This window comes from Adelges cooleyi, unplaced genomic scaffold (genome assembly GCF_023614345.1).
Source record: "Adelges cooleyi isolate 19-005CV unplaced genomic scaffold, UGA_ACOO_1.1 ACOO_flye_CR_arks_rails_tigmint_CR_PRNA_3, whole genome shotgun sequence".
Classification (NCBI taxonomy): domain Eukaryota; kingdom Metazoa; phylum Arthropoda; class Insecta; order Hemiptera; family Adelgidae; genus Adelges; species Adelges cooleyi.
In genome coordinates, this window is record NW_026095970.1 from 100,038 (window position 1) to 125,603 (window position 25,566).

The window sequence follows — 25,566 nt, forward strand, 5'->3', positions numbered from 1 at the left end:
GGAGCTAAGATGGTATTGGTAATACAACGATGTGTTATACGTTTTGTTTTGTTTTTTTTTTGTGTAGAACACACATTGGGACTTAGTATTAGAGTGAATACATGATTGGTAGATCGGCTGTCAATAACATTATGTTACCGTTGTTTCCCATAAGTCGTAATTGACTACCTGTTATGTTCACTCTTATAGAGCAACCTAGTAGTATAGTCAAAGTGTATTTTTCTTCTTTTTTGGACTTTCCTTATATCCCCAAAGGATCTATTCACTCTAATTTTCAGTCCTCAAATCTTAAAACTAACCTTAATAATGTAAAAAAAGCTATGGTTTCCACATCTTCTAGGAGTAAGGGTTTATGATTTTTGTTTGCCAATTCATAGGATGTTAAAAAAAAAAATTAACATTCCACAATAATATGGACAAAAAACTTCAAAAAGAAAAACTACAAAATTATAAGTTCCACTAAATCCACATCTTGTTAGGATGATATATTATAAACTTAATCATAAAGAATTTTGAGTTCTTTGAAACACTTGTAATTTATAAATTATTCCGGACTATGAATTGACAACAAATACTACAATTGATAATTACAATAGTTGTAATGAGCAGCTATAAGATTGATTGCTATAAAAAAATACTTTCCGAGGGGAAAAAAAAAATTTTACATTTTACAATAACCAATTATTATGTATATACTCACCAAACACGACTATTCTAATTAAAAAAAAGATGACTTGTAGCCACTCAGCAAATGTCACAAATATTGGTCGCTGTAAATTATGTTCGTTAAAAAAATACACAAATTAATAATTATTTTAATCATTATTATTTATGGCTATACTTACCTCGAACGATTATTAAATTAAAAACAGAAGATATGTTGCCAGTCAGCAAAACTTGCAAGAATCGGTTACCATTATTCAAGTTTCCTAAAGTAAGGTAAAACAATTATTATTTTAAAATTATCAGTTATTTTGTTTATACTAACTATAACTACAACTGTCTAAATCCAGGAATAAGAAATGTTGTATTTCAGCAGGACCCCCAAGAATTGACGGCTGTAAATGAGGTTCCTGCAAAAACAAAAAAATAATAACGTATTATTTACGGTCATGAGGATTTTGTCATTATATTAGTCAAAAAATGATAAATTTGAACTTTTACATTATAATTTATAAATCTCATCTTTCGACTTTTAATAGCTGCGTGTATTAACAAAATATCTATAGCTGTTTTAATTATAACTTAAAATAAAAATCTATTAAAAAATTAGCACTGTGTAAACCTGCATATTCTAAACCAATCACAGTCCAAACTAAGCATTGTTTCAACCAAAACTGACTGTCGTCATATTGTCTTTAAATTTTATTCATTTTTTTGAACCGAATGGTATATAAATATAACGGTGGTTTCACCGCACTTCACTAACCTCTTATAATATGATGGATAAGAATTAAAATAATCAAATATTTAAAAAAGTTTAGGCCAAATCTGTTGTAATCCCTGACAATGATAACATTGCTACCAAAATATGCGTATACAATAAAATGCATTTTGTTTTGTAGTTTAGGATTTTTGAAATATTTGATTTTTTCTTAATAACTATAATAACTATAGTTGCTTAGCTGTTTTCTAGATAATAACATAATATTTCTTATTTTCTAAGTCACATTAATGATGTGAATACAAATAAAATGTCTCGATTTTATGTTTTCTTGGGAACTACTAACCACACAAATATATTGAACAAAATTATTTTTACTAATTATTTAATAATAAATGTAAATATTGAAGTAACCATATTCTGCTGATTTGTCCGAATGATATTTATTAATATTGGTCAGGTTAGGTTTACTATCAATCAAACTTAATAATTCTTCGAATTAAAAAAAACGAAAAACTTATTCTAAAAAATATAAATGAAACTACTACCATTGTGTAATCATAATTGCCGAAATAATAATACATTTTATTTTTAATTTTTAACATGGTTCGCATAATTCAACGCATAAAAATAAAAAAATATTTTTAATTAAAAATCAGTTTTAAAATACAAATTAACATATATTATAAACAATTTCTCTTAAAAACCAAAAGTAACTAAAAAAGACTAATAACATTTTATAACAAAAAATAGTAATAATATTGTTTACCATATTGCATGTGTAGTTTATGAAAATTAAAAAATACATTATAAAAATGTAAAAACTAAACAATTCATGTGACCGTCGAAAAATTAAATGGAAAAATAACACTTATGTTATTGATTTGTTAAACGATAGTAATAAATAAAAAATTATAAGACAATTAATAAAAATATATTAAATCTGAATTAAACCATTAGTAAAAAAAATGATAAAATAATAACAAATAGATTTTAAAAAACTATTTTTAAAACTGCCAAACAGTCACGTGAGGTGTATGAAACTATGAGCCGTGTGCTTTTGCTTGGTGACTTTTCAGAGTATCTTGGCGACCATATGATTAATTTCCACACACTTCGATTTAAGTACATGTTTGTTCATTTTAGTCAAGAATAAAATGTCAATTTATATGAGTACATATGTTTCTACCAACTAACAAAAATATTAAATACATACATATGTATTCTGTTGGTGATTCTTGTACAACCTGGAGTTACTTAATTTAACAGTACAATTTAACTACCAAATTATACAACATGTTAAACACTGGTTTATAAAGTATAAAACACATTGGTTTCACTAAATGCGGTTGTGCAAGAATATTTGTATATTATATTATTATAAGTTAAACTTTTTAAAGACTATGTTGATTTTCTACTCAAATACGATTAAATAGAAATATTATATGTTGTAAAAATTTTGTAATTTTTATTTTTATTTGAAAACATAAAAATCTAACAAAAAATAGTATTTTTAAATTCCCCAGTTATTAAAGTGAATTATGAACATAGGTATTTTAATAAAGAATTGAAACTATATTACCTACTTATTATTTTAAATCTATAATTAACTCAACAAAAAAATAAACACAATTTACAAGTAACACAATAAATTATTATTCTTTAATTTAATCTTTCCATAAACATGATTCGTTGCATAAAAATTAATTAATATTTCTAATTAAAATTCAATTTTAAAATACAAATTTACATATATTATAAACAATTTCTCCTCAAAGCCAACAGAATGACAGAATGTTTTTACACAGACATTACATCGCCGGTATGTGTTCTTTCGTGAGTTTTGAGGTAAGATTGTATATTAAAACTTTGTTTACAGACATCGCATTTATCATAGTATCATTCTGCATAGATATACATAAAATTGTTTTAATGATTTGATACATTTTTTTTAAGATTTTAGGGGTTTTTGTTAATATGTACGCAATCTGCGAAAACATAGTTTTCCGGAAATTAAAGAAAAACTGTAGTGCCGAATTTGTTTTTCGTTTAATATGTTATGGATACATATGAGTTCAAACAACTGGCAAATTTTCAACTTAAAGGAATTAAAATTACGCCTAAAAACCCCAAAAAACTTGTACCCCCCTCCCCCTAGGGAGATGGATGGGAAATGGGTATAATTTAAATTTGATACAACTGACGTATGAGGGCATACCAAATAAATATTCCTAACAAATTTCAACTCGATCCGACTCTTTTTCTCGAAATTATAGCCAGTAAATTTCTAACTTAAAAACTCGTACGGTTTTTTTTTGTTTTTTTCAAATTTCGACTGTGTAGAAGTAAAATTTTTCGACTTTTACCTCCTCAGAGTACCAACTAGATTAAATTTGTGATTTATAGAGTTGCTACTCGAAGGAATTGGTCCAGTATTAAAAAAGTTACAGTGCATACAGATAAAAAAAAAAACACATATGATACCTTCGCAGCTTTGTTTCGAAGCTAAAAGCTGCATAAAAAGCAAATTCCAATAGTTTTGTTATTGTTATACATTATAATAAAATATTATTCAAGGTTCTTTTGGCGTTACGTTTTATACATGTACGGTTATTCTATTGACCAGAGTCCTTATAATATACGTTTTATACTGTACCTAATATTACGCTGCAACCTTGTGTTCAGTTTTAAAACATTTTGTAATGCTGTATGACGAATGAGTACGGTGTAAAGAAATAATATGTCATTTGATGAATTTTATCGTAAATTGTTAAAACATTAAAAAAAAAAAAATTGTTCAACGTTCAATGCGCGTATGACGTCGTCTCGTACCGTACTGCATGCAAGGCCATCCGCCATGGTGAAGTAAAAACGGTAGCGTGCGTTTCGCCGTAATAAATCAATAATAACGCTCGGTAACAGCTGAGGGAGTCCAATATGCATTGTTGCTATTGCAACACCCTCGCCGCCACCACAACCCCCAAAACGTCACGTAGCATTTTATACCATCGCCGCACATAAAAAAAAACATTACACTCATAAAACGTTATGGATTTGTATTAAACAAAAACGTTTGTAATTTAATAATAAATTAAGTTAGATTTTGTGTGATACATTATATTAATAAACATTGAGTATATTAAATTTGTTTTTATTATAATACTCATTCTATCAAATACTAGTTAACTCAATGTTAAATTTATATGTATTTAATAATTTTATATTACGTATTAGGTAATATTGGCTGAGGGTGAACCGTGAAGTGGTGTGACGCCACTGTTCGGACTGTCTCTTGGTTTTAGGCGTATAGTGTGCAACCCAAGTTTCATCTCCAGTAGAAATACACTTGAGAAAATCATCACCCTTCAGTTCATAGCGTTCCAAAAACTCTTTGGAGGTCTGCACTCGATTTCACGGATTTGGCGCGGATTCTCCACTTGGCGGAAGACTCGATCGACATGTTTCACGAGAAAAATTCCTGTGACCACAGTTTTTGACGTACTGAACTCGTTCTGGTCTTGTTTTGAAGGGGAAAAAATAAGCTTAACTGCATTGTGGCCAACATAGCAAAAAAAATTTTCTACGGCCTTGGGGGAGGGGGGGCTTGTATTGGGTTGTATCTTTACTCTCCGGACGTCCTTGGTGCGATATCTTATCTATAGACGTTATTCAATGATAACCAATTATAAAGATGAAAGCATTATTTTTTTCTACCCTTTCAGTATGATTTTTTTCTTACTTGTCTGTCTATCTGTTTATCGTATCTGGGTAATAATATTTATTGACACAAAACTAATTTAGTTTGTGTCGTGCTTCAGTCGGCTTATGTATTATTATGTAGTATGTATTTACGTGCGTCAGGCGTGTAATATTTTATACCTAACCTAACCAGTTTAAGAGCAAAAAAAGTCTCAGAGTCATGATTTAATTTATTTATACTAAAAAGCCTCAAGCTCAAATAGAGCAGCTCGGATAAATGTATTTAAATATACAATTATATAGATGATTCTCTGAAACCAAGGAATTTTGACATAATTGTTTCACTTAAAGAAAAGTCAATTTTTTTACAATATTTTTTTTGTTTCTGATTAAGCCATGAGATTCACATAAAGACCTTTAATGTTCCTTCATAGAAATTCTTAGTTAAGCAGAAAATTTGAATTAAACAAATTGTCATTGTGAGGGACTGAACGGCAGTGTGAAGGACTGAGGAAATTATTCAAACAAACGAACAAATTTGTTTAATTAACAAACATAATGCATAACAACATAATACTGTTATTGACAAATAGTAAGTTATTAGTTATCACAATTTTAATTTGTATTCTACCAAAACTCTGAACAAGACCGAGTACCGCGCGATGACGAGTGAAAAAAAACGCAGCCTTGAACTTTCACTTAATAATATAACACGATTTAGGAAAATATAAAATTAAATAATTCCAGTAACCATGTCTATCAGTGTGCTCATTTTATAAATATTCAATGATGTACGGTAATTTAGAGTTCATCCTCATTATGGTTCCTAGCAAACTGGTTTAGGTTAGGTCGGAGGAAATGGCATGTATACCACTATCGATCCGGTATTCGTCAATTCCGCCCATTTTGGGCAACTACCTATATTGTATACATCTATTGCGCCGGTGGAATTAAGGTGGTATACTAAAAAATATAAATCAACAGCGCCGGGGTTATATTATAGATTAAATGTAATATAGATAAACAACGCGTATGGAACAGCTGGAAGCTCTTTTTTAGTTAGTTTTTCTGTCAATAAGGCTCAGAATGGATTTCAAACATATGCTTTTTTGTGGATCACATATAATTTATTCTGGTTTGAGCTATACCACACGTTTCCACCACTCTTCCCAACATTGATCGCTCCCAGTGTCCAAAATCTACACTAAAATATTTGTGTTATATGCGTTTCCCATCATAACATGGACATTATTTATCTATAGTACATTTAATGTATAGTTATATACATCAACTGCGGCAGAGTTTGTTTTAGCTTCGATGCAAAGCGAGAAGGTATTGGTTTTACTCTGATGTGGGCTTTTTTTTTCGCTGTATACACTGTAACTTTTTTAATACTAGACCAATTCCTTCGAATAGCAACTCTATAAATCACAAATTTTGTCTAGTTTGTACTTTGGGGGGGTAAAAGTTGAAAAAATTTAAGTCTTCACAGACGAAAGTTGAAAAAACAAAAAAAAAACCGTACGAGTTTTTAAGTTAGAACTTTTACTGGCTATAGTATCAAGAAAAAGAGTCGGATCGAGTTGAAATGTTTAAAAAATATTTATTTGGTAAGCCCGCGCACGTCAGTTTTGTCAAATTCAAAATATACCCATTTCCCGCCCCCCTAGGGGGGGTACAAGTTTTTTTGTTTTTCGGGGTTTTTAGCCGTAATTTTAAAACTTTTGGGTTGAAAATTTGCCAGTAGTTGGAACTCATATGTACCCATAACATATTAAACGGGAAAAAAATTCGGCACTACAGTTTTTTTTTAATTGCCGGGAAACTATGTTTTCGCAGATTATGTATATTTCAACAAAAACACCTAAAATCTTTAAAAAAAATTGATCAAATCATTAAAACAATTTTATTTATATCTATGCAGAATGATACTATTAGGTTTTGTGCTCAAGTACCACTCTTGACTTAAAGTTTACACAAAGTTCATTTTTTTTTTTTTTTTTTAACTAAAAACCCAGTGTACCAGATGTGAGAAACGAACAGACACTAAAAACTATCAGTTGGTAACGTCTATCCGTGATAGATTAGGTTAGGGTCCAATGATCGGTATCATAATATTGTGTTTATTACATGATATCATAGGCGACTAAATCGTGTAACTGATTATAGTAGACACTCGATTTATTGGGAAAAAAACCTATCCGTGTACTTATTAAGACATTTAATGATTCTGATACGACAAAACCACTTTCGTTATCTCGTTATTTTATAGCCTGCGTTATATAACCTTACCGAAGGTTAACTATGAGTATTTAATGTCCAACTACCTGCAAATAATGAAGAGGACTGTTGTTTTTTGGATTCAGATTAAGTGTTGGTTTTTATGCAGTATACCGCCTCAAAATGTTTTTTTTATTACACAATTTTTTTAAAGGAAAACTTATGTTTTGTATATTGTTATACTGTTATTCATTTAAAGAGATTCACGCTTGATTGTTTAAATTGTCTAATATTAGATAATCTGCTTCGTGCTAATTTTATTTTTTTAGTTTATCAACTTGTAGCTCTAATTTTGTAAAAAATATTTCATTATTTTATTACTATGTACCATTACTATTAAGATAAATTTTAATAATAATTAAGTCATAAATGATAATACTTTATTTTGTGACTAGATCAGATCTCGTGAACATTTAATATCATGATACTGCTCCTATGCTATTATTAAAAAAACACAATTTTTAAAATCTCCATAATAGGTTATTGTTAAATAACAGGCAACAGCCGACCGCTAGTGGCTATACATGTTAGTAATATTTAACTAATAAGTAATAAATGTAGGTAAAATTTATTGTTTTCTCCATCACAGTACCAGTATACGATTTATTTTAATTTAAATGTAAGAAAATCGATTTTTCTTTAGAAAATAACAAGAAATTAATATACAGGATGAGGCAGTAAAACGGCGATTTTCTAATGTATTTAAATGGTAAAAACCCGTTTCACTATCCCACCCTTTACATTTTAAGGATCTATGAAAAGGTTTTTTTAGTTGCATTTTATTTTGTACATTGTCAATCTAGTAAAATAGAAGTATAATATAGCTTTGAAATAATATAATCTGTGAAGTATAAATAGTTTGTTTGAGATTGCTTTAATGGAAGTATATAATACATAAATATTAATTTTATTGAGAATAAGCGATTATAATTTAAACTATGGAGTACAAACGATTGAAACATGAATCGTCGACCATTCCAACAAAATATAACAAGACATTGTATATGTGTTATTTGGTCCACTAAGTTTTTGCAAAAAAAAAAAAAACCAGTACAGTGGGGTCGGGGCATAGTGGGGACGGAGCATAGTTGGGTCGGGGCATATTGGGAACGGGGAGGTCACAGGTTTACAGGAATTTTTAAATCTGAAAGTGATAAAATCACTTTCGAAAAAACGCTTCGATGCAAATCGGTAGTTAGTATTTTCAAGCCAGTACAGTCCAAACCAAGCACAGTATAAACCAGCAAAGTTAGAAAGTTTTAAATGAAGATTCTGTATTTACAAATGAGCATCAAAGCGTTTATTTGAAAGCGATTTTATTCAATTTTATCACTTTTATTTATAATAATTCTTGTAGACCTGTGACCACTCCGTTTCCTCATTGCTTTGATTACATTATGCCAATACTCTACTGTACTAGTCCTCTCGGATAAAATCGCATATAAATAAACGCTTTGATGCTCATTTGTAAATACAGAATCTTCATTTAAAACTTTCTAACTTTGCTGGTTTATACTGTGCTTGGTTTGGACTGTACTGGCTTGAAAATACTAACTACCGATTTGCATCGAAGCGTTTTTTCGAAAGTGATTTTATCACTTTCAGATTTAAAAATTCCTGTAAACCTGTGACCTCCCCGTTCCCAATATGCCCCGACCCAACTATGCTCCGTCCCCACTATGCCCCGACCCCACTGTACTGGTTTTTTTTACTTGTGATTTTTAATTTAAGTTTTCAACGCTATTCATTCGTATGTATGATTTAAGTTAAATTTTACTTAAGGCGTTAAGCCTGTGATCGCCTTCTAGACTTTAGCCAGTAAACCTAGGATTCTTTTAGTTTAGCGTAGCGAGCGAAGCCATCGAGTTACAAAACACTCGGTGGCCATCGAGTTACAAAACACTCGGTGGCCGGCCGTACGATAGTAGATATCAAAATATGGGCGCATACTAGTTGCATCTGGGAAACTACGAATTGCATCCGATCCTTATCGTAACTAAAAAGGTCAATCTACAGTAGTTGCCTCTCAGGCTTAGTATATATAAATATGAGTTGCATCCGAAAAAAATTATTATTAGTTGCATCCCGCTAAAGAAACAGGGGTTCTAAAACAACGCTAAAATTTTATTGAACTTTTCTAATAAAACTGACATTATCGTTAAAAAGTACTACTATCTACGTTATTTTCCATTAATTCCGCGTGTAATACTTTTGCCGGTCTTTCGCACGATGTAGTTTTTACTGGTTTTCCTTTTTCATTAATCATTTCATCAATTTCATGTTCCATTTTAGCAAATAATAAAAAATTATAAAAGCACTCGACGCGTTCACTCTCAGTTTTCTACTCGACGATTGCAACGATAACACAATTTTTATCATTAACTTAAGCTTAAACCTAAGCTAACATGCATTTTTAAGGTACAAAAACTAAGTTGGCATTCTCAATACAGCTCTTTTAAAAACTGTCTTGCAGGAACGTTACAAGCTAAAATATGTTTAAACGCTTATTTTTTTTTTAAAGTTTTAATATAAAAGACATCGTTTCGGCGCAGTTGAAATATACTCTATCGATCGATACCCCGTTGTACCACAACTCACACAGTGACATTTCTAAATAGGGGAGGTGTTTTTGCAGGACCCTGTATAATAATGTTCCTTTGTGATGACGTCGCCTGTGTGTATGCACAAAGTAAACACACCAACATAAAACCACGTGAACTGTGCATGCAGCATGCACAATGGTCATCCAGAAGCGACGTTTTTCAATGTACTTTATATTAAAAATAGAAACAACTGAAGGTCTGAATATTAAACTGAAGATAAATCTAGAGTCGGACTAAAACATATACGTTTTTTTTTTAAATCTGTAGTCAAAGTTTTTTTTATATTAAGGAAAAACCAAAAATAGAGAAGATAATAAACTTTGACTGTTGTAAATTTCTAGGTCACTAATGTCTATGAATCAACTATGTCTGAATGAATCAACAGTTGACAAATATTTGAAAATATTTTCATTATATTATTACGATATAAGTAACAATGGAAACAAATTATTATAGACAGGCGTTGTCTCATCACCGTAATCGGTCCAGAAAAAAACTATAAAACACTAGCACATAAAAAATATAAAATTATGTGAGATTTACTTACCATTTACTTTTAACAGAACCGCTGATAATTGATGATTCAAAATTTGCTCGTTGTCGACCAAATTATAAAGCACTCTAGTAGACATAATTTCGAAATTTTCGCGGCTAACAGACTGCCTAACCGGGGTATGCGTGCGGCTCGGTTAACATTTAATAACAGACTGTCGGGCACTGCCCTGGGAGAAATTTCATAATAGGGCTCACCCCTTCCGGTTTTTGTTATCGCGTGGCAACCTTTCGTCCTCATCCTATTCCGTAAGACTACCGAATCGGTGTACGCGTGGTGTTTAAACAAAACATTTAAAAAAAAAACTCTCAAAGGGCTAATATAAGGGTTAACGCAACCTCAGATGATAGGACTGGATCAAAAGACTGACAACATTTTAAAATAATATCAACTCAACATAAGTAATAACACATTCTATTAAAACTTATTACATATATTTGAATTTTTTTTCAAATTTTTATCTACTACCTGGTGAATTATAAATTAAAAACAGCTTCCTTAGTGCAGAGTAAACGTTCTTAACTGGCTTTAACTGTTTGTATTTTTTTATCTTAGATATTTTTTGAGCTATACTACTGGATATTCATAGAAATTTTTTTTTATTAAATTGTAAAACACGTTCGGCATAAAAAAAAAATCGAACAATATTTTGGAGTACAGCTCGGTCATAGTTCCCTTATATAAAATAGTTCCCTTATATATGGTTTCCTTATATAAAAGTAATAAAATTGTAACTATTTAGTTAATATACTTAATCTGACAACTTTCCAAGAACTTACAGCAGTTTAAAGTTAAATTTGGAACAGTTAAAATTGTTTTTATAATTTTCAAAAGGAAGTAGTAACTTTGTAGTTATTTATTTGTTATGAATATATACACAATTACATAATATTTTAAACACGTAGCAGTCTTAACTTATAGCCCCTACTAATAGTACAAAAAAGGAAGTTCCCACGAAAACGATGTATTAGTATTCTAACGTCCGAGTTCGGTCTCTCCTGAAATAGCCATTCCGGGTTCACGTTGAAAGAAATCTCTTATTCGCGTAGATGGCTGTCAAACGCCGAACATAGAAACCGCCTGGAGTGCACAAGCGGAAACCACTTCTCAAAGTGTATTTATATACATTGATAGTATAGCTGTGGTCGATGATAGGGATAAAACCAAGTTGTATACAATAATACGAAAATGAAATACTTTTTTATGAAGAAAATATGTAATTTTCACTGATATAATTCAGTAATAGCTTTTCCATTGTTGACAATTGAAATTGAAATAAACTGTCATCATAGTAAAAGTTTAAAACTCTTTCAGTTCACGCGCGTCGTTAATCGAAACCGGTTGTCCGTCTGTACGTAAGCAAAGTTTATTTTCGTCGTTCGTTCCAACGCTTCCCTGGGTATGGCACCCAGTAAAGCAATGCTTACTACTTCAAAAAAAAGTTCTGTCAAAAGAACATCCAGTACTGCTCTTTCGCCACCAATAATTAACAGAAACAGATATTCACCTTTACAGACTCAAAATGACACAAACATTGATTCGGATAATGATATCGATTTAGACCCTACAGAGGTAAGACAAAAAATACCACCACTCTATGTTTATGACATCACAAACTTTATCGAATTCCGAAATACAATTACTCCAATGTTAGTTCACGATTTTAACATTGTTAACAAAAATCAGTTTTCGAAGCTACATCTCACCTCCGCTGATGATTATCGCACAATAACTAAATATTTTCTCGAAATAAATAAAAACGATGCAGTCGGTACGGTATATTGTACATTCAGTACCGATGGACAATGCGGTAGTGTGGGGTGGCGGCTGCCGAGATAAAGTTCAAACAAGGGTCATATGTGTAATTGTTTTATTTAACTAGACGATTAGTAAAAAAAGAAACATTTTTTTATTGAAAAAACATTATTTTTTTAAACTAATTACGATCATTTTTAATGAAAAATGTCAGATATTTTAAACGTTTTTTTGATTGAAGAGTGTACTGTGTAGTACTAAAATTTACCCATTTTAAAAAGCAAGGCGCGAATCATTCAATCAATAACGTAGCACAATAAAAACAGCAAATCTTGCGGTAAACTATGATCAACTAAATAAATGCATTTTGGGCTCAAACCGCAGAACTGTTGGCATCGATCGGCTCAGCTGTAAGTTAACTACGGTTAGGTTATGTCGCCGGCGTCACGGTCTCGGCCAGCCTCGGCACTCGTCGGACGGCAGTGGCATGGTCTGCGGCTAGTCGGCACGCCGTCGGCGGCGCCGGAGCGTCTGCGGCGTCTAGTTCATTTGCCGTCATCGGCGACGGCGGGGTTGTGTGCGTTTAGTCCCTCCGCCTTCGGCGTCGGTGTTTTTGGTGGCGGAGGCGGGACGTCTAAGCTTCGGGTAGACAATCTATGGCTAATTGTAAATCGAACCGGGCGGACTTAACATGTCATCGGCGCGGCGGCTGTAATAGTGAATTTTTTTTGTACCATCAGCACAAAAGTGTACATTTTTTATTAGGAATTATTTCATTAATTATTTTAATACGAGTGATATTACACTGATGACGGGTTGCACCGGATATTTACATAGAGATAAACTCGATTAACTGGAGTTAAAATAAATTATGTTGCAGAAACCATGTTTTAAATGTTATCTGCTGTTAAAAATGTACTTTATCACGAGTTAAATTAATTTATCGCTGTGTAAAAATGTACGTATAGTTAAATTTTGTTTGCAATGTTTTGCGTTAAAATGGTGATAATGGAAATGTGCGTTCAGCGGAAATCAGTGTATCGTTGATTAGTCCCAGTATGATTATACCATTAACTCCTACTGCTGATGCCATTTATTCGTTAACCAGTATACTGGTAATAAACTGAATATAAAACAACAAGTTTAACAAAAGTTAGTTTATTACGGTGGTAAATAATTTACCAATAGATAACAACAAGTTTGGTGCAACCCGGTATGAGTCCTTCAAAAAAAAAACAGCATGACATCACACTATTAAGTAATTCAAGCCAAAGGTTAGTTTAATATTTATTATGTGAAATAGTATTTTATTAATAAAATAATAATAATATTGTTAGTTTTATAATTTAATTTTTGGACACAAAATCCCTGTTACACCATAACAGGGGTTTTCTGCCCAAAAATATAATATTTAAATTATAATATTTAATAGTAAATTTTATGTCTTTTGTAAAAAAAAAATGCAAAAATATTCCGTGTGACGTACAGATTTAAAGTACTGTTCGCGGCCGGACGCGCCATACGCAATATTAGAGTATTTTTGTGTAAGATAGATGTTCATAAGATACAGAATAAATATCAAAGTCCTTTATCTAAAAAACGAATAATAATAATAGTTGTTTGTTATTATTGTTATATTATTAATTATTAATGTATATAGAGAAAAATACTAAATTATTATTGTTTGGTTATCATGTAAATAACACATTTTTATTTAATTATTTCCACTTGGCTTATTTTATTAATTTTGAACATAGTTGGAAAAATAACATAAAATATAGAACAATTAAAAGTAATTGTATGTTATACTTCTAGTTGTTTTAGAAATGTTTAAACGATTTTTGCCTATTTTGCCAAAAGTGTTTATTATTAATTTTGAAAATGAGCTACTCATATTCTTTATTCATCGACTAATTTGAATTCGATTTTATTTTTGGCGGAAAAGAATCTCTACCGCAACAAGTGTTTCTAATGTCTGGTAATTGATGACAGTGATATCGACGGGGGTCAATATTACCAATTATTTTATATTATTGTATTTTTTATTGGAATCTCGCCGAAGTACTGTCTATAAAAACAGAACGAATGACGATCTTAAATTAAAATATTTACAAAGTCATACGTTGCAAACCAGTTGTTAAAAGTTAAAAATTCAAACGACAATATTTTAAACTATGTGTCGTTAAAAAAAACAATTGATAGTCTTGTTACGTATAGTAAGGAATGATCTTAAACATCTTCAAAGTATTGAAAAATATAGTAAAATATGTACCTACAAACACAAGAATAAAATAATTATAAAAATATTTGCAAATATTTTTATAAAATGCCATTTTTTTGGCAATTTTTGAAATCATTTTCGTAATACCTTACAAAACTAGCGTCTTGGTGTATATAAATCTAAAGTAAAAAAAAAATATTTAAATATTTCCCCCGCCCAAGTAAAAAAACCAATATTTAGCAAAAATATTTAGATTTTCTATCATAACTCAAAAAGTTTCAATACTAAAAAAAATTAAAAAACTATTATTTTGTAGAAAACATTTTTTTTAACTTTGATTTAATTTTGAAAGTGAATAATAAAGTTTTTTTTGAAAATCAGTTTTTCTACGCTCTAGACTAGTTTATTTCACATCAAAATCAGACTTGAAAAAATATATATATATATAAAACAACTATAAACAAAAACAAAACACCCGGATTATGGAAAAAAAATGTTTGTTACTCTATCAACACTTTGGAAAAACAAAAAATAGCAAAGCATATCGTTATATGTGGGAAACACATTTCTAGTAAGTTGTTGTGGACTATAAGGAATTCGATTAAAACTTAATCAAGTTTTTGCACACATCTTGTTCATAGTGAAAATTAATATACTGAAAATATTGGCTAAACATATTCCTATGATATGTATGCAAACACAATGGCCCCTTTCCGGACTATCGATCAATAAATCAGTCGTCCAAAAAAAAAAAACAAGTAGTTATATTATTATAAACTACTCTTTTGTGATTCTGAGAAATAATTATTTACAATTTTTCATAATCCGGGTTTTTTTTGTTTATGATTTGTTTTTATATATATATATATATATATTTTTCAAATCTGATTTTGGTGTGAAATAAACTAGTCTAGAGCGTAGAAAAACTAATTTTTCAAAAAAACTTTATTATTCACTTTAAACATTAAGAGGATGCCACACCTGCCATTTTTAAGGAGAAAAGTATAGGCAGTTTTTTTAAAACTTTTAAAAGTTTTTCTAAATTAAAAATCTTAATTTAGAGTTTAAAATACAATGCATACTTATTAATACAGTTATGAGGATACTTTGTTGATTGCCATTTTTTTTGCCAGACTAATACAGTCATTTCTATAGGACAAATTACAATTTTTTCCATTCAAAACTGCTTTGTGCGAATTTATTTTTCTCAGGCTTCATATATAGTTAAGGAAAGAAATTCATACATATTATTTATGACGAAATTATCTGTGTTCCAACAACCATATTTTTTCGATATACCTCACACAACCAACGCTATATCATTTTTAAAAAAGTCAAAAAGTCCTTTCTTAATTAATTAATAATTCATTAACTAGTTAAAATATTTAAAAAAGGGCGATAGTAGAACACAGACAATGCTGTTGTCTATATTATGTAAAAATGTGGTTTCTTAGTTTTTATTATAGCCTTTGTAAAACTAATCCGCGCAAGGCGGGTTTTTTGAAGAAAATAAGCGGCGTGTGACGTCCTCTTAAATCAAATACATCACTTTTTGTCCTTGATATTATTATAAAGGGTCATGCAAAAAAGGCCAATGTATTTACATGCAATTTAATTTAAATGTATAGATGAAATGTACATAAGATACGGTGGTGTCAATTTTTTAATATGTCAAGAGTAGTCACCGCGTATTCGGCGAGATTACGGCCAGTATGTCTCGCATAATTATATATTATTTGTTTTTATTAAAGTCCTTTTTTGTATAATATCTGAGCGCCTTCGCGTGAGTATGGTTACTGCTCTCGTTCCGTACTCTGCCAGACGCAAAGGTTTCAAACTAATGCTTAATTATTTTCGTCCCTTTGAATTTGACATGCCGATGGAAAATGTTTACCGCGACGGTCTTTGGTCAATTACAGCGTGCAACTTCACTCTCGTAGTATACCGTGTCATGTCCATCCACTCACTATTTTGTTTCCACTAAATAATTAAATCGCTTCCGACGGTTGCAATATACCGTATAACCGTCTAAGATCAAAGTGCGTGTAGCCTTTCGGAGATAAAATTATTCTATACACTGAAGTTTTGCGGAGGTACGCGGCGGCAATTATAGCGTTCCGTAGAATCCCGGAGTTGTTAGTTTTCACCCCCTGCGTGTCTGGCCTGTACCCTGTCATCAGCCCACACGGCCAACCCGGATATTGCGGGAAATGCTGCCGTAAGTGCTTTTCGTAAAATCCCGGGGTTGTGGTCTTCACCCCCTCGCGTGTCTGGTCTGTACTATAACTACAAACAAAATGGTTTTATGATGTCAAAAACATTTTTCACGTATAATCAATAATATTGGAAATAATGTTCAATTTTAATAATTAAGTTACTTTTACAGCATTTTCATTGGTATTCGTGTACTGAAGGTACACTACAGAACACATACAGTATATTATACAACATGTGTACAATTTTTGTTTTCTTGCTATACCGAATAATTGATAACATATAATACGTAGAAAGGATTTGTCGAATAACCTATTTAACCTAAGAATACCTATTTCGTGTGTTTTTAGTTTAACTAATAGTGATGAGCTACTGTATAGTTCAGAATTTTTTTTTTAGAAAATGAGAAACACAAAAAAAAAACTATGGCATATTTTTCGCCGAATCTGCATCTAGCCTCAGAATATTACTTTAGTAGGGCTAGTTATTTTTTAAACAAACTCAAAAATAGTTTTAAGAAGCTCTGTTACTAAGCGTGTTACTTACGTTTGACTAATTTGATAAAATAGTGCTTTTTTGTTGTATCTATTTTGCTTGTTGAACAGAACTATGTAGTTACAAAATTAATGTAAAATTTCAAGTTTCCTTAAGTGTATACAAAAAAGTAATTTAGGAAGTTTTGGTTTTATCAATTACTTACACTGTTTGTTTTTTCAAAACAAACAAACGTACTAGAACAATTCTGAGGCCAGACAATTTTTTATAAAATGCACTTGATATTTTGAGTTTTGTTTATAAAGAACGTAAAATATTGTTGTAACGTTTTTGAGTATATTTTATTGATACGCCTCGTTTTGGAAATTAATACATTAAACTAATATTATAAAGTGACCACACATTTACGTTAATTAGGATAAAAATAAGTGAATCGTCTATTTGGTTAGCTGTTGTCCCGTCCAGTGATTCCCAAGTGACCTTATGTATGTATGTACATATTATGTATTGTGCGGGAATATTGTTATGCTACTATCATATTTTTCTTATTATTAATATCACCCTAAGCCCATTTCTATTGCTTGCCTCGTGTATACTTTCACTTCCCATCATTGGAATAAAATATGTTACCCTTCCGCACTTGGCATTTAGGTCACCAACCACCAATTTGATTACATTCCCTGGCAGATTATCATAAGTTTGTGTCAGGTCCTCGTGGAAAAGTCCTTGACGTTTTTAATTATTTTTTTTATAGCTGAAGCGTATAGAAATAAAATGTTTAAGTTATTAAACATAGTTATACCTATGCAAGTGCAACTGACATTTTTATTGTCACCGGGTGGTCTTTTTAATCAGACTTGTGCCCATTTACAATGAGGGTTTATTCATCGCATAGATTGATTGGTACCCGATAGGTCTGGCCGCCAAGTGAACACGGCACGCTAAACTTCGACGCCGAAAATAGCTGGAAAAATATTCGTAAGCAAACAATGTTTACCAAACTTGTTGAACTAAATTTTAGTTTGTAAAATAATTCACCAAACACTTGTGTAAAATGTAGATGATAGGACACAGATAATAGAACAACAAGTTTGTTAGTTAGAAATTACATTAAGTGTTTGTTACGATATTTATAAATATTCAATGTGAAATATTCCTTGTGCAAGGAACGGCACACATCTAAGTGATGGTAAAAAATACTCATAAACCTGATGGAGCATGTCGACCGTAATCAAATTGATGGCGTCTAAAAAGCACACATCAATATGCGTACATTATAATGTATTTTGTTCGTTGATTTATGTTTTGGATACCTTTTATAGCGATTTCAATGGTTTTAGTACTGTTGTGAAAACACCTACAGTGTAGTTGAAAATGTATTTTGTGGTTTTCTTTTATTATTCCTGGGCCTACTCTATTTTGATTTCTGGTTATTTGTTGAGATCATTGAAGATAATAATATTTTAATTTGTGTGAGTTGTGACGTGTTGTGTAAATTGTGTATCGTATTTGAAGTTATAGACCCATGGTGGTTAAAAGGAGTTTCTTCACATGATGCATTTATTAGTTCAATTCCAATTTCTGTGACGTATAGTTTTCTTCCTGTATAAATAGGTATAATGTTTTTTTGATTTTTAAAAGGATGTTGGCGAGTTAGGGAAAATAGCACAAATAATACATTAGTGATTGTTTCATTCTTCTTAACCACAATGGACTTGTATGAAAACATACAATTGATAATTTTGTTCCATGATTCCAAACAGTTTCATTATATTTACACATATTCGGAATCAAGCCGATACATCGGACCCCCTTCATACATGTTGAAATATGATAACTGTACTTAATATATCTTTGTACAGTTCTTTTATATCTAATAAAAAACAATATACTAGAAAACCTTTAACTCGTATGGTGAATTCTGATTAATTTAATAAAGTACTCAAACCGGAAAACCAATTTCACACTACACCAAGCGATGCGATTATATGAATGTATAATGTAATTAGTATTATAGATATTGATGATTTTAATGTAATTGCGTTGTGGACATTATTGAAAACAAATTATTCTTGTGTATAATCTGAATGCTAATACAGCTTGGAATTATACAATAATAATTGTTTATCATTTTTCCCCGTTTTAGTTTATATTCAGTACAATGTATAACTGAGCGTTTATAAAGGTTTACGGAGCCATGTATGCTCTCTTTTTTACAAAATTAAAAATGTACATCAACTAGTTATATGGCCAATATTTTAAAGAAACAAATGCATTTCGAAATTCTTATATGTCTAGACAATCAGTATAATGTTTAGATATATCATATACCTATTATATTTTTATATCAAACATGGCTAAGCCTTGCAGCATAGATTGTAAATATTCTTTAATAAAAAAAATATATATATATATAAAGATTAGGGCGAAATAAGTATTTGTAATTGTACATGAATCAGGTAAAAATAATGAAAATGTTATTTGCTATACAACAGATTAAACAGTATTATAAAGTTAAATGAAGGATATGTATATTTTATGTTATTTATATAAAATAATTTACCTGTGACTTTTTTTACTTAAACTTAACGTATAATTTACCAATATTATAAACGATTTTAATAACCAATACACTAATAAGCTAATCATACTTTTTATTTTATTCGTTTATTTACCTACTATGATAGTTTTTAAACACTAAAGGTACAGAACGTTTTATGAAGTCTTGATTGTTGACATATTCCTAATGAAATTACTATTTTAAGTAAAGTGAACCTTACAATTCTCATCTCAAGTAATTGTATGGGGACACTTTAAACGGATATGATAATAAAGTCATCGGAAGACATTTTTTTATTTAGTACAGGTGTTCGCTGGCTTTTGTGGTTCACCCCGGAGGGATCGCCTACGGACTGACTAGTAGACGGGTCCTGTAATAAATATATACAAATATGTTTTTTTTTTTAATTTAATAATTAATCAAAATACTTTATACTTTAATAAAAAAAAGATTTAAAAATATCTAAATGACTTAATACCAAATTCGATTTAAATGTATATTTATTACTCGTATGATGTACACTATACATGCACATTAAAGAAACAGATTGACCAAAAAAAAAATGTTATTTAAATATTTTCAGTATTTTATAACAAGTTTCACAGGCCATTTTGAGAATTCTTCCCACCTAATTGTGTTTCTAAACAAGCACAAGAAGACAGTAGGCCGTCGGTATTTAGAATTTAGATAGATTTATCAAAATAAAAAGTAAAATTATTGGCAATTTCCTGTGTATATAATAATAAAATGTTTAAATTGTTCGTAGTGATAGATATTTCCGTATAATTTATAATAAAATAATAATAAGCAAAATATTGATTTTATTGAATAAAAAAGTATAGTTTTACACTGTAATTATGTATAAATATAAATTCTATAATTTATATTTATATCAGCGTGTCCCACAAAGATACGACAAATTAAATCACTTTTGTTCTAGTTAATATTTTTAATTTATTTTTTTTAATTAATTTATACTCATTTGCGCTAAAAGCACCGCGTTTTTTATTGCACTTACCTATTTAATTTTTTTAAACTATTTAAATTTTTTTTCAATATAAGCATTTTATTAAGAATAATTTTTCAAAAATAATTTGTGAAAAAAATTAGTATATTTATTCATCCATTAAAAAGTTATATGAATTTGAAAGTTATGAAAATTTGATTTCACATTTAATGCGGCGGCCATTTAACCATGTTATTAAATAACAATTATTCATGTTCACATTTTTCCAAGTTTTTTTTTTTTTTACTGATTATAATGATACCTACAACATACAATATTATTGATATAAGTCGAAGACTCAAAACTGAAGTTGGTCGGTCTTGTGCCGCCAGTGGAGCCGTCCACTCTGTCGTTGCTGCTGGCCGAATCTCGGGTCATTGTGGTCGTTTTGGTGCGTTTGAACGATGGGCCCTTGTGTCGCTTGGACTACCTGATGTCCACCTGGAGCTTGTGTCGGTTGTTCTGAGTCAGCGCCACCTAAGCCCATCGTCTCAGTCGGCGCCTGGGGGCCACGTAAATCCACAAGTAGGTGATACTCATCACCACCAGCGGTATGTAGAACGACCCCACGGACGAGTATATCACCTACCGGAATGAATGATCAGCTGGCACAGAGTGCATTCGTCGAACGCTTCCGGCCAGTCGTTGGCGTCGGCAAGCTGATGATGGCACTGAGCAGCCACACCAACGCCACTGTTCAGAAAACACAACGTGACGAGCCAGCCAGCTAGTCGGCAACGTCGTCTGCAACCTGTGGCTGCCGTGCGACGTACTGTACTGCACCGAGTCTATACTGAACCTATGCACCACCGGTACCGTGCCATCACCCAGCCGATAGCGTACGCTCAGGAGCGCACCGTGTCCCGAGCGCTCTGGACAGTGGCGTTGGTGTGGGTGCTCAGTGTAACCATTAGCTTGCCACCGCTGATCGGCTGGAATGAGTGGCTGAATGCGTTCAACAAATGCACTCTTTGTAAGGTGACCAAAAATTCCGGTTACTTGGTGTACTCGTCCGAGGGCTCGTTTTACATACTAGTGATGGTGAAGAGCATCACCTTACTTACGGATATACGTGGCAACCAAGCGTCGGCTGAGACGACGGGCCCGGGTGGCGCTGCCTCAGGACAGCCGACACCAGATCCAGGTGGGAACTGGGTCGTCCAAGCAACACAAGGGTGTGTCGACCAAGTACACGAAAACTATTACAATGACTGGAGATTCGGCCAGCAGCAGCGACATAGTGGACGGCTCCACTGACGACTCCGGCAAGACTGACCAACAAACCTCGTCGGGCGGCTGCAAGCAAGTCAAAGAACTGCTCGAGAACAAATAGTGCATATCGCTATCAAAGGAACGGAAAGCGGCCAAAACGTTGGCATCATTATGGGTTTGTTCGTCGTCTGTTGGCTGCTGTTCTTCTGACCTATCTAACCTATCTGACCTATTTTGACCTATCTGTAATAAAGGTTTTTTTTGTCATATACTACCTTGTCTTAATTTAATATTTTAATACTGTAAAATCTTTATTTATAACCTTTAAAGTTTATACAAGTTAAAAAAAACTTTTGAGTATTACTCCAGTAATTCAATATAAATAATTAGATTAAAACATTTTTTAAAGAGCTTTTTAAAACGGAATAACTCTTAAGTTGTAACCTTACATAGTATGTTTAGGGTATTTTACATTTGTATTAATTTGTTCTTATCATATTATTATAATGCTGTACAAGGTGATCGTGAACTACTCAATAATACTACACTAATAACTACTCAAAAAAAACCAGTACAGTGGGGTCGGGGCATAGTGGGGACGGAACATAGTTGGGTCGGGGCATATTGGGGATGGGGAGGTCACAGGTTTACAGGAATTTTTAAATCTGAAAGTGATAAAATCACTTTCGAAAAAACGCTTCGATGCAAATCGGTAGTTAGTATTTTCAAGCCAGTACAGTCCAAACCAAGCACAGTATAAACCAGCAAAGTTAGAAAGTTTTAAATGAAGGTTCTGTATTTACAAATGAGCATCAAAGCGTTAATTTGAAAGTGATTTTATTCAATTTTATCACTTCTATTTATAATATGCCCCGACCCAACTATGTTCCGTCCCCACTATGCCCCGACCCCACTGTACTGGTTTTTTTTTTTTTGCAAAAACTTAGTGGACCAAATAACACATATACAATGTCTTGTTATATTTTGTTGGAATGGTCGACGATTCATGTTCCAATCGTTTGTACTCCATAGTTTAAATTATAATCGCTTATTCTCAATAAAATTAATATTTATGTATTATATACTTCCATTAGAGCAATCTCACGCAAACTATTTATACTTCATAGATTATATTATTTCAAAGCTATATTATACTTCTATTTTACTAGATTGACAATGTACAAAATAAAATGCAACTAAAAAAACCTTTTCATAGATCCTTAAAATGTAAAGGGTGGGGTAGTGAAACGGGTTTTACCATTTAAATACATTAGAAAATCGCCGTTTTACTGCCTCATCCTGTATATTAATTTCTTGTTATTTTCTAAAGAAAAATCGATTTTCTTACATTTAAATTAAAATAAATCGTATACTAGTACTTAGATGGAGAAAACAATAAATTATACCTACATATATTACTTATTAGTTAAATATTACTAACGTGTATAGCCACTAGCGGTCGGCTGTTGCCTGTTATTTAACAATAACCTTTTATGGAGATTTTAAAAATTTTGTTTTTTTAATAATAGCATAGGAGCAGTATCATGATGTTCACGAGATTTGATCTAGTCATAAAATAAAATATTATCATTTATGACTTAATTATTATTAAAATTTATCCTAATAGTAATAGTACATAGTAATAAAATAATGAAATATTTTGTACAAAATTAGAGCTACAAGTTGATAAACTAAAAAATTAAAATTAGCACGAATCAGATTATCTAATATTAGACAATTTAAACAATCAAGCGTGAATCTCTTTAAATGAATAACAGTATAACAATATACAAAACATTAGTTTTCCTTACTAAACCAACACTTAATCTGAATCCAAAAAACAACAGTCCTCTTCATAATTTGCAGGTAGTTGGACCTTATATACTCATAGTTGACCTTCGGTACGGTTATATAACGCAGGCTATAAAATAACGACAGTGGTTTTGTCGTATCGTTTTTTTCCAAATAAATCGAGTGTCTACTATAATCAGTTACACGATTTAGTCGCCTGTGATATCATGTAATAAACACAATGTTATGATACCGATCATTGGGCCCTAACCTAATCTAACACGGATAGACGTTACCAACTGATAGTTTTTAGTGTCTGTTCGTTTCTCACATCTGATGCACTGGGTTTTTAGTTAAAAAAAAAAAAAAATGAACTTTGTGTAAACTTTAAGTCCATTTATTACTTATTAGTTAAATATTACTAACATGTATAGCCACTAGCGGTCGGCTGTTGCCTGTTATTTAACAATAACCTATTATGGAGATTTTAAAAATTGTGTTTTTTTAATAATAGCATAGGAGCAGTATCATGATATTAAATGTTCACGAGATCTGATCTAGTCACAAAATAAAGTATTATCATTTATGACTTAATTATTATTAAAATTTATCTTAATAGTAATGGTACATAGTAATAAAATAATGAAATATTTTTTACAAAATTAGAGCTACAAGTTGATAAACTAAAAAAATAAAATTAGCACGAAGCAGATTATCTAATATTAGACAATTTAAACAATCAAGCGTGAATCTCTTTAAATGAATAACAGTATAACAATATACAAAACATAAGTTTTCCTTTAAAAAAATTGTGTAATAAAAAAAACATTTTGAGGCGGTATACTGCATAAAAACCAACACTTAATCTGAATCCAAAAAACAACAGTCCTCTTCATTATTTGCAGGTAGTTGGACATTAAATACTCATAGTTAACCTTCGGTAAGGTTATATAACGCAGGCTATAAAATAACGAGATAACGAAAGTGGTTTTGTCGTATCAGAATCATTAAATGTCTTAATAAGTACACGGATAGGTTTTTTTCCCAATAAATCGAGTGTCTACTATAATCAGTTACACGATTTAGTCGCCTATGATATCATGTAATAAACACAATATTATGATACCGATCATTGGACCCTAACCTAATCTATCACGGATAGACGTTACCAACTGATAGTTTTTAGTGTCTGTTCGTTTCTCACATCTGGTACACTGGGTTTTTAGTTAAAAAAAAAAAAAAAAAATGAACTTTGTGTAAACTTTAAGTCAAGAGTGGTACTTGAGCACAAAACCTAATAGTATCATTCTGCATAGATATAAATAAAATTGTTTTAATGATTTGATCAATTTTTTTTAAAGATTTTAGGTGTTTTTGTTAAAATATACGAAGTCTGCGAAAACACAGTTTCCCGGCAATTAAAAAAAAACTGTAGTGCCGAATTTTTTTCCCGTTTAATATGTTATGGGTACATATGAGTTCCAACTACTGCCAAATTTTCAACCCAAAATTTTTAAAATTACCGCTAAAAACCCGGAAAAACAAAAAAAATTGTACCCCCCCTAGGGGGTGGGAAATAGGTATAGTTTAAGTTTGACACAACTGACGTGTGCGGGCATACCAAATAATTATTTCTTATACATTTCAAATCGATCCGACTCTTTTTCTCGAAGCTATAGCCAGTTAAAGTTCTAACTTAAAAACTCGTACGGTTTTTTTTTTTGTTTTTTCAACTTTCGTCTGTGAAGAATTAAACTTTTTCAACTTTTACCCCCCCAAAGTACCAACTAGAT

The 25,566-nt window shown here is 31.2% G+C and overlaps 1 long non-coding RNA gene and 1 pseudogene across 1 annotated transcript; one reads left to right on the top strand and one right to left on the bottom strand.

The window, feature by feature from the left end:
• Positions 1-714: 714 nt before the first annotated feature.
• On the bottom strand, positions 715-4,205 carry LOC126837826 (uncharacterized). Its single transcript, XR_007685626.1, has 4 exons — positions 4,041-4,205; positions 989-1,073; positions 846-929; positions 715-770 (listed from the first exon to the last, which is right to left on the bottom strand). It is a non-coding gene; the product is annotated as an uncharacterized LOC126837826 (long non-coding RNA).
• A 16,820-nt stretch (positions 4,206-21,025) lies between these two features.
• Positions 21,026-22,192, top strand: LOC126837840 (tyramine/octopamine receptor-like; annotated as a pseudogene).
• Positions 22,193-25,566: the final 3,374 nt, after the last annotated feature.